This window comes from Metopolophium dirhodum, chromosome 4, assembly GCF_019925205.1.
Source record: "Metopolophium dirhodum isolate CAU chromosome 4, ASM1992520v1, whole genome shotgun sequence".
In the NCBI taxonomy this organism is placed as follows: Eukaryota; Metazoa; Arthropoda; class Insecta; order Hemiptera; family Aphididae; genus Metopolophium; species Metopolophium dirhodum.
Window position 1 is genome coordinate 28779576 of NC_083563.1, and position 11640 is coordinate 28791215.

Consider the following 11640-nt stretch of genomic DNA (forward strand, 5'->3'; position numbering starts at 1 on the left):
TATGTATAATGTATATTGTATATTGTATATACTTAAAATTGGAGTAAAAATAATAATTGGCTTCATAGCGAATACCGGAATAACAGTAAATAATTCAAAATTAAATACAAAAGTCGGTCTTGGAAACATTTGTAATTTCTTTCCAAAATAGTTGATCGGCTAAAAATAATATTTTTAAATGAGTTTTGCTACTATAAAGGTGGAACAGAAATTCATACATTTTATTGAGAAATATTATCAAATTAAATTAAAAATATTTAATAACTTGTAAGAGCTTAAATGTAATACTTTTTAAACACAGACACGACTAAAAAAAAAAACAGTGATAAGTTGAGTTGCAAATGTATATGTGTGATATTCAAATTGTTTATTTGTGACACATATTGAATTGAATTGATAAGTCTAGCAAGGTGCAAATAAACATAGAAACTTACATATTTTATAAAATCACTTTATGTTTAAACCTATACCGAGCATTCGTGCCACTATAATTTTAACCAAGTACAAAAAAATATTACAATTTAATTACACATGTAAAAGTCATCAAATTATATATTATTATACATGTACAATATCTACTATATTAAAATTAAATACATGTCTAAAATCTAATATTTTATATAAAAATTATATACATATAATAATGATATATATATATAAACGTTGTATCTATATTATTATATATACAGAATGTTCAAAAAGGTGATTCTGGTAACTGGTTACTGAAAGACGTAAAAACGATGGTCCTTACTAATGCAACGACCAACGGACCAGAAACAATGGATTCAGGTAACAACTCCGGAAACGAAGGATCAGCAAGGTTTTCCGTAGTGGAGACACGTGACCTAATGCCAATGGCGTAAATAGTGTTTGGGGAGGGGGGGGGGCTGTAGATCGGGTTGATACTCTAATGACGCTTTTAAATTATAGTAGTACAATTATTAGTTTTTGGGGGTCTATAGAAATTCTAAAGGGGGTTAATAGCCTCCCAGCCCCCCCCCCCTTATTTGCGCCTATGCCTAGGCATTCTAGGCCCAGAGCATATTATATTTACTATTTAGGCTATAAAATTGACTACAAAAATTTTGTAACTCTTTGGTATGTCGTATGTGGTGTGCGCATGAGTCAGAACTAGATGGATGAGTCGGGTCAGTCGTGTACTATAGACATGTTTACAATGGGCATAAGTCTTACATGAAGACGTTGTAAAATTTGGGTAAATAACAAAGCGGCACATAATTCTAACCGAAACATTCAGCAGGTACAATGAAAGTCACATGCATCTCACTTTTTTCAACAGTACAACTTTGGTTTTACACATAAGAAAATGTATATAATATGTACTTCACCCGACAAATTAATTAGACGTGGATACACGGCCACGGCGTATCGTTAATGAGATACCTCGGTAAATATCATGAGTTGTACGTAACGGTATAGTAACGAATATCGATTTGATGAACAATGTCGATATTTGTTAGTGATGGCAACTCGGACAAGAACTGACGTAAAGCATTACTAGGGTTGATGGAAGCGGCATGTTCTAATCCAAGAGATCGTACCTAAGTCTCGTTGAACGACTTGGCTCATAGTAGCATTGATCCAAGCGCACCTGCGAGATCAGATAACCTCATGATGGTAGTCAAAATACCTCGCTTTGTTTATAGATTTCCATTAGTATATGATTTAGATGATTTATGATTTATTCATTTATTATTATTATTATTATTATTATTATTTATGAATTATGATTTAGATGATTTCCAAATAGGCATATTCACGGAGGGTTCCAATGATGGGGCCGAAAACCTTTATGGATGAGTCATCGATGGGGTTCAAACAATGGGGAACACATTCCTAAACTTTATTGATGATGCTACACCATTTCTACAAACTATACATTCAGAGCTGCTTGTCTTCCTACGATATGATTATGGACGATCAGCAACTCTTCCTTAGTGTTTCGCTCAACTATAACGTCATCAACGTAGGTGTTGTGGGCCAAGACCCCTTTTTCTGCAGGAGACTGTGTTTGGAGCACTTATATAAAATATGGAGATCCCGAAAGTTACCATTAATAGCATATTCGTGTACTTCATGATAGGGTGAGCTTCGCCACAACATGTGTTTGTACACACAATATTCTTCACGCACTTGGATCTGGCGATACATCTTCACTATGTCAGCGATAAAAATAATTTTGTACTTGTAAAAAATAACTCACATATATCACTCTGAAATTTGGGACTGACATGCAAAGCATTATCGAGGGACACACTCGAAGATGACTTCACAGAAGCATCGAATACAAGACACATTTATATCATGTTTTACCACCACGTGATGAGGTATAAAACCTTCTTGACGTATTTGGGGCCTTGCGGCGAAGTGTCATAATATGTCCTAGTGATATGCATAAAGTTCTAATACATAAGAGAATGGTAAGCGTTGTATAACTTCTAATCAATGAACCTGGGACGATTTACCAGACACTGAAATAGTTTTCAATGGAATAACATTATCAGCGACAAGAACCCTATCTCAGAACGGTTTATATTTGTTTACACTAAATTATTTATGTACTGTTTTCTTTTAATCACAAATATTATTTAAGTTTCAGATGATTAATATGATCAATATCCCTATGAAATTTAGATTAAATTATTTTTATTAGGTTATTGCACATTTTAAGTGCAATATTTGTACAGCCTACTTACTTCAACTGCACACAATAATATTATACTAGCTCAACCCAGCCATACTCTGTTGTGGCTCTGTCTGATATGAAATTAATGCGAAAGTAAATAAACGAAATCTAGTGAAAATATAGATTCATTTGGAGGCTGAGTGTCTAGTAAGTCAGTCACCTCAAAAAAAAAATCGATTTACGTATGTACAACTTAGTCACTTAGGTAGGCAATCTGTATCATTAAATAATCGTAATCATTAGTCATTACAATTATGAATATAACCAATAGATAGCCTGATATGTAAACTATATGAAATAGATCACCAACGATAAAGTCATACATTACCCGATCAATAATTATCAAGTTAACTACAACTCTTATTCGAACATCTCGATGATTTTCTTGAAAAAAACCTTCTTCTCCAAAAACATCCCTTTCCCGCGATGATTTCTATATATAAAGATCAGTCGTTCCAATTTTATGGTATATACTATCGAAGCAAGAACACATATTTTTTTACTAAGCTGTTATAGTCAACTTATCTATGTTACGCACTGGCCACAAACTATACTCGTTAATTGTCCTTCTATATTACGTGACCGATTTTATTTAAATTATTTTTTTTTTCCTCTCAAGGATCTATCAACTTTTCCTACATTAATGTGTTTTACAGTACAACTTCTAGATATACATGCATAAATAATAAAATATAGGCGGCCAGTTGAGTTACGTACCACCTCGTTGTCGTTGTACTTTCATTGTTATAATATTAATATTATAATACATATAATTTTACAAATTTATGTTATTAATATACTATAAGCACTGATTACAATAAAAATTGTATCAACGTATTTACTGTATATTAACTTGTTGCAACTACTTTAACTGCATAGCCTTGATTGTTTAAATAATATAAAATGTTGTTATCACTTACATGGTGGACACGTAGTATTCGGCAGGAAACTGCTTGGTCATGTGGGTAATGATTACACAAATTAATCTGAACATTCCGTTACCAACTGCAGTTATCTCGACGACTTCAACTTGCTGCATTTCTTGGACGATTTAATGGTGTCGTGATGTTGATATTCGGCTACCATTGTTGAACACCTTTGAATCACGGTAACGTCTATATTGCCTATAGTTCACGTTGGTAACATTTGGCCACCACCGAAGGATGTGAATCTTCGCAACGTGGACAAACAACACAAAAAATAAAAACAAGCAGGAAACGATCTTCGTTAAAATCCAGATCGATATGATACCTACGCGTCTAAAAGGCACCGTCTCAGCTGCCACAAAAATATTTCTACTATTTATTATACACCCTTACCGTTTCCGGTTATGATCTCGATACACGTGCAACACGTGAGTATATGCACTGGAAGCTCTCACGTTCCCGTTAGTGTCTGTTCGTGTGTATTTATTTAAGTGGTAAGATATAAAACGAAATTATTCAAAAGAAATCTCAACTTCTATTGCGGGTTTAATTTGTATTTCACTAGGCACATCTGATCTCGTATTAAATGTGATGTATTTTTATTTATTACCTAGATTATTCACAGTTTTAGAAGATGGTTCTAGTGACGTTGATAACCAATTGACCACCCATGGACGTTATTATCTAATTGGGATATAGAATAATAAATATATTCACCTAGTTATGTACCTATAGGTACATAGTATGATATACATATTAATATATTACATATTATAGTATGCTTAGTAATTCATGAAAAGTTTCTTGAAAAAATTATATTTAAAAAAAAACGTCAAATTAGTATTAAATTAAGTACCTATATTAACACAAAGTATGTTTTTTATAGAAAAATATCAATATATTGCACAAGTATTACTGACATCAATTCCAGTAGTTTTAAGTTCAAACTTTTACAGCTAAAACTACTACAACTTACAAGACGAGGTCACATTATATTCACCACTGGTATTTACTTCTATAGAGTAATGTAACTAAAAAAACTGGGGACTGTTTGAAATGGTAGTTTCTAGTTAGTAATGATCAAACATATTTCATACCAATATCCTTTTCAATCATAGAAAATTATGAGCCTAGCACTCGAGTTTTCAGCAAGTAAGGATAGTGACATTAACAACTACAGTCTACAAAGTTAGTCACTTGGCCACAAGCAACTACTATTCATAGTTAACTAAAAAATGTCTTTAATACTTGTAACTATTCAAATAGATTGTCCCTATTTTAACCTGTGAAGAAAATCATTTAAATGGTTATAGGAACCAATTATTTTTTTCCTAGCACAACTTACGAAATTCTAGGCTTGCTATTTAATAAAATTACTTTTAATAGAAACCATTAAGTATTATGCACCGATACCTCAACTTCTTAAAACGTGTGTCAGCCCAGGTTTTTAAAATTTATTTTGTATGTTTTCAAGGAAACAGTAAGTATATTTAAGTTCTTTTAACCCATTAAGACAATTATTATCTGATCTAATCATTTTAGATACAAAATTTGTACTTCCTTAATTTATTTTTACCTGTGGAAAAATAATACATGTACCTATACTACCTATCTACCTTTATAATACTCCGACCAAGTTAAGAAGATCAACATTTATTCTTTACGTATCATTAATCCTCCATGTAAAACATTTAATTTGTCGTTTGCGCATTGCGTAAAAATGTAATGCAGTAGTAAGTATTATATTTAGTCCGGTGAAATGGACGTGTATGATACACCAATAACATAATACGAGTAGTCGATTATCTATATCACAGGTTCAATAAGATAATATTTTAAATTCGAAAACTTACTGTTGTCTTTTTTTTACGAATTTTAACGAACTAGGCAAACTGAGACAGTTAACATAATGTCATATTATTTTAATATCTTTCTATTCAATAATTTAAAATGTTGTTATCTATTGTTGTAACTTTGTACTAGCAAACTGCAAAGTAGTGATATCTACAACACTATTATGGTCAAATCTACTCTTTCTTTAGTACATAATCTCACTTCATTCCTACTTTCATGAATGTCAATGCTCTTTTAGTCTTATATTTGTATTGCTTAACACTTGGCCAGTTTCTAAATTGGCGCCTTGCTCAGTGTTGTCAACACCAGGCAATGATACCCAAGTACCTATACTATCTATCGCAATGTAGAAGATATCACTACTTTGATAGGCTGACTTTTTTCGTTGAGTGGTTTTTTTTTTTTTTTTAATGGTTGGTTTTGTCTTTTTGATCAAGATATCATATCATACATAATGTAGGTTTCAGCATCTTGATTCTTGGGTAATGTCATTCACTAGGCACTGTTAAGAAAAATAGATAAAAAAAAAATAACACTGTATCCAGCCCAAAAACATGTATATTATATTAAAATCATAAAGATTCTGAGCCCTGATACAAGGGTGTATAAGGGGGGGAGGGGCTCACGATCACAGCCGGAGGTGACAGCACATATCGTGAATACAAATTCCGAACTATAAGATAATATTATCATTATTCGCACCACAGACCGCAGACATCAACAACGGTACGATACGATACGATAAATATGGTGTGGGGTGTAATGAAGATAATATTATGTAGGGACGAGCCCAATCATTTTTTTTTTAAAAAACAACGCAAAATCTGTTCACTGTTGTTGTGTAATCATATATGTATATAGTCTTATAGATACTACCAAAATCGGTTAGTCAACAATTTTTTTCTGCTAACGTATATTAATATTCGATATGTTGCTACACAATTAAAATTGGAAACAGATACGAAATTATTATTTTTTTTCTTTGGATGTAATAATACGATATTCAGTTGAAACACGAATAGTAGTAACTGACTTTCTTTCTTATACCACATTACAATTCATTACAAAACAAAATGTATATTGTGTATAAATATGAAGAATTTTTTTCAATTTTACTCGGTTTCCTATCACTGAACACCAAAGTTATTAAGTTTCAAATAGGGACTACATATTGTAATTATTATCTAGCCTTTCAAAAACAAAAAACCCAAAATTGGAAGTCGGAAACTTTTCATCTACATTTATTCATTCATGAAAAATACAATTTGCAAGAATGTATTTCTATTATAATTTTATGTCTCGATTTTCAATAGTATAAGTAGTTTTAATAGTCTTCTACAATAAACAAACTTAAACAACACAACTACAATATTGGGATGTATTTGTGCAATGTTTAAATTATAAAATATTACCAAGGTACATTACTTATCCAATATTCCAACAATTAAGCGATTTAATAACAGTAAGTAATGATTTTCTATTGAAAATTATTAACATATTGCAATACAAAATTGTTAAACTAAGATAGATTTCTAAAATTATAATATATTAGAATTATATACTTAGTATAAATCTAAATTGTTATCAATAATGCGCAGTTTTATTAAAACATAAACCAATAAATCCGTAAGTAGGTACTTAATGTATATCTATTACCTACTAAACAAACCATTTAGAACAATAACACTATATAATTACACTACACATTTTATAAATTCAAAACATAAATACTCTTTTAATGGTTATAATTTATAAACAACACAATTTTTTTAATTTAAATAAAAAAAAACGATAAATTCAAATGTTAGTACATTTAACTAGTTGATTTTAAATACTTTTTAAATTATAATTATATACAATGGAATTCAAACATACTTACAAAATATAATACATGAACTCAACAACGACTCTTTACGATAAAAATATTCTACTCGACGTGAAGAATGTACCTACGTTAACTACTGTGAATCGGATTTGACGAGTGTTGAAAAAAATTATATGTTTATGTCGGTAAAATTAAAAATAACAACGCAAACATTATTTTGCCGATGTCTTTTTATTAATTTTGAAAATATTTTAAAACTTCGTGAAAAAATGTAACATTAATAATTACAGTTTAATGTTACAAATCTGACGTGGTTTTGCACAATAAATCTAGGGGTGTTTTGGACGACATCCCGCAGGCCACAGCTCTAAACCATATTGAATGATTGGCACGCGTGTGGGTATAATTAACTAAATAACACTATCGATTCGTCCAGACGATAAATCGACCATAGTCAACCTGGCGATACGAATTTTTATCATTTTGATTAAATGTATTATGGCATTCGGCTACATAAAACACTAAGTCACCTATAGACACTTTAATAGTGGAACAATATAGTTTCACTATTGTGATTACATTTTATTGTTTAACAATAATTAGTAACACCGATATGAATAAAAACTACGCTAAGGCTTGGACAAACACGATGCGTGTTCATATTTTAACAACGGACTACTGGCTAGGAAACTTAAAAATATTTATTTTATAATCCATTTACAAATAAATAGGTATTATAGGTAGGAAGTGTACAAACTATATTTAGGTATAAGTTAAATACTTTTACAGCTTTACCTAAACATTACTTTATATTACTGACGATTGCACCGATTCAGACATTTCTAATTTGATATTAAATACCTAATATGATTAATTAATAACTCAATAACAACTATAATTATTTAAAACTTACTTTGATCTTCCATCAAACCCTTGCTTCTCAGTTGACGACGTACTCGATGAACTTTCTTCTCTTCGCGATATTTTCTATGTCAGCCTTGATGGAATTCCAGCAGCCTAGTTTCATAACTTGTGCCACATAATATCTTCACCCCTTTGGTTTATTTTTCGAAAATCACTTGGTACTGGTATTTTTCTTCCCCTGTTCAACATTAAATTCATTACGTCCTGTTTTGAAGTCTGGTGTGTCTGGTGACCCATCCAAAGTCAATAACTATCATCACAACTCTACTCTATCCCATATAGATAAACTATTTTAGTCTCTAGTTCTCTATCAGTGCAACCACAGTTAACATTTTACAATGTTTTTTAAAAAAATAACAAATTAAAGACGGGAGGAAATATAATTATTACATATTTTATAGTTATTGGTTAATTTAATTTTATATTCACTTAATAATATAATATCTCTGATTATTGGTTTTTCGAGTTACAAAATTACAAAATTAGTATAATCAAATGGTAGGTAATTACAATTTTTATTCTTGCATTATAGTGATGTAAAGGTAAAAGGTTGATATTGACTCTAAACATGTAGGCATGGTAAAATCTGTCGTTCATAAGTTTGAATAAAAGTTCGAAGTTTAAACCCGGAATAAATTAAATTAGTTTAATACAATTTTGGTTTATTAAGCAAAATTTTAATTAACGAATTAATAGTTGTAAATAAAACGTGTATATGTACTACCTATAGCCTTTCATCAAGATACCATGTGCAAAAACTAATTTTGCAAATACTAAGTAAATAACTCTAAGATTTATTACATCCAACATATTTAATATAGTCCATTTTTCCCAAAGGTGCGAGCACAATATGCAATGATTTACAATTATTAAAAGAGTATATGTACATAACTGAGATCAATATAATACATTTGAAAAATTATTCTAAACGGTTTGGTCAAAACTACAGAAATTATAGTCTCTGCAGCACTTGATGTACTCGCGGAGAAGAAACAAAACCTATGCAGCACGTAAGTTAAAATATAAGTAAACGAAATTACTTTTTTTCAACATTGCATAACAATATATAGTAATATGATATATAAACGTTTTATTTCTAAAAGTCTAAAATAACTACTGTTTTCATTAGGTACCAACTTACATTGTGACCGTTTGCAGTTTATCGTTAACTAATAAAACCTAATCATATAGTTTCAGAATTTGTTATTCTCAACAGTATTTTCAATGAAAATTAATTTAAATAGCTATAACCACAGAGTTTTCCTTACATAATAATATATTCTCTATAGGTTATATATTAAGGTTTTAGGTTATTTAGGTCTAGGCACGAGCTTGCCAAATGCGAATGCACAATTTAATACATTTAACACAAAACCAAAAGCTTAGACACAAACGTTTATAAAGTATAAACCAATGTCAGTGAAATAATGTTAAAATAATAAACGTATAACGAACACGCAGAGCTCGAGTACACGCATTTGGGTGGTAACTCGTCTCAAGTATGAAAAAATAAAATAAAAGCTACGCGGCATTACCTACATAGCATTTTAAAAAATGTAGAATATAAATGATGGTTCAAAATCATTTTTTTAAACTTAAATGTGCAATTCAGTTTTGTTATTATTGAAAAAATATCAGCCACGTGGGGGGTATACATACAAAATTATTATTGACCACGTTCAAACTCCGAATTGTCTAATATAACTAGCTGTATTACCCGAGTAGAAATTAATCAATCTTTCTATCGTTTTCCTGTTTTGTTATTCAGTTGAAATTTATAATACAAACACAATTACAATGATTAATTTAATGATTTTGCTATACATGTTATTAATGTAAACACAAAAAAACCGAAGACAGAATTAACGAATGCTTAAAAGCGACGTAAATCCAATATCGTTAAGATTGGTATTCGTCTTTATGTTTACATAAAAAATATGTCTAGAATTAAGAGAGCAAATCACGATTGCAAACCGTAAAAGTAATAATTCTAATTGTGTTCACCTACTTGATTTTACGATCAAATTTATTTTATTTATAAAAGTTGTAGCGGTGTATGCAATATTTGTAATATAATCTGTAACCATTGGTAACCATTCAAATAAGAAAAAAAATATTCGATATTCATAACCAAAATTAAATTCAAGTGTGAGAACCAACCTTCTAGCAACTTATAGGGGTTGAAAAAATAACATATCAACGCCCTCCAAGTCTCAAAAAATCTATTGATATATTTTTTATTGAAAACGGGCCAGTAGTATTTAAGTCTCTAGCTAACAAGCAGACGGATAGAAAAATATCCATTTTATATACAGGGTGTTCAGCGAGCATTTACACATTGCGATATATCCTGAGATAATAAATACATCACAAATCTGTTATTTTATTAGACTCCCAGAGACAAGGACTACACACATTTCATTTTTTTTGAAACAATTGAGGGTATCTATTTTATGGAGTTTATTTTTGAGAAAACTTTGACTTTTCAACATTTTTTTTTTCATTAATCTCACGATTTTTAATTTAATTTTTATTTTTTAGGCAAAATGGCAAAAACCCAATTTTGTCTGGGCTACGAGTCCCCCCTCTACGACAAATGGGTATATCCTAAAGGGACACCCTATATACCAATATAAGATATTATAGATAGATGTATTAAAATACTGATAATAACTGTTATTCGATTCCTTAAATCAGATCATAATAATTAGGTACAACCGATACATGTGAATGAGGACACCATTCATTTTATGTTTGGAATATCGAAGTGAACATCCGTTCAAAATATTTAAAATCGTTTAAGTAACAATTACAAATTCCTACCTGCCTATAGTTGCTACTTCCTTGCTTAAGAACTACCCAAAGGTGAAAGGAACCACTTACCACTGCCTATGGGAAATCATTTGTAAATGAAAAGCGTTCGGTGAACTATGTACGTGTTATCGTATCGTATAATATTTCACAATGCACACGGAAAATTAAACATTAAACCTATAAATTATTGCGTGTGATAAGATTGCATGGCTATATACTTGTTAGTTGTACCTTATATAGCCTCATTCTTATAGGTACACACGACGTAAGATATATGTTTTATCGTAAATCGTGGTTGTCGGTAATAATGTTTCAAACGATAACAATTATTTATAATTAATTTGTACAAAAAGTATCAATCAGAAAATTCTCATTTTTTTTAGATCTAATAAGAAAACAGAATAGATATCAAGTTACCGTTAACTTCTACAAATTATTTCGATGTTTCCGGTTTTGGAGAACACTGATCGACTACATATCAATATTTTCAGGGAAAATTATCATGATCAATTAAATTAACTACTGTTAATTAAAGGATTAAATGAATATTGACTGTTGGAACTTGAGTCTCGAACGAGAATCGCGAGTTT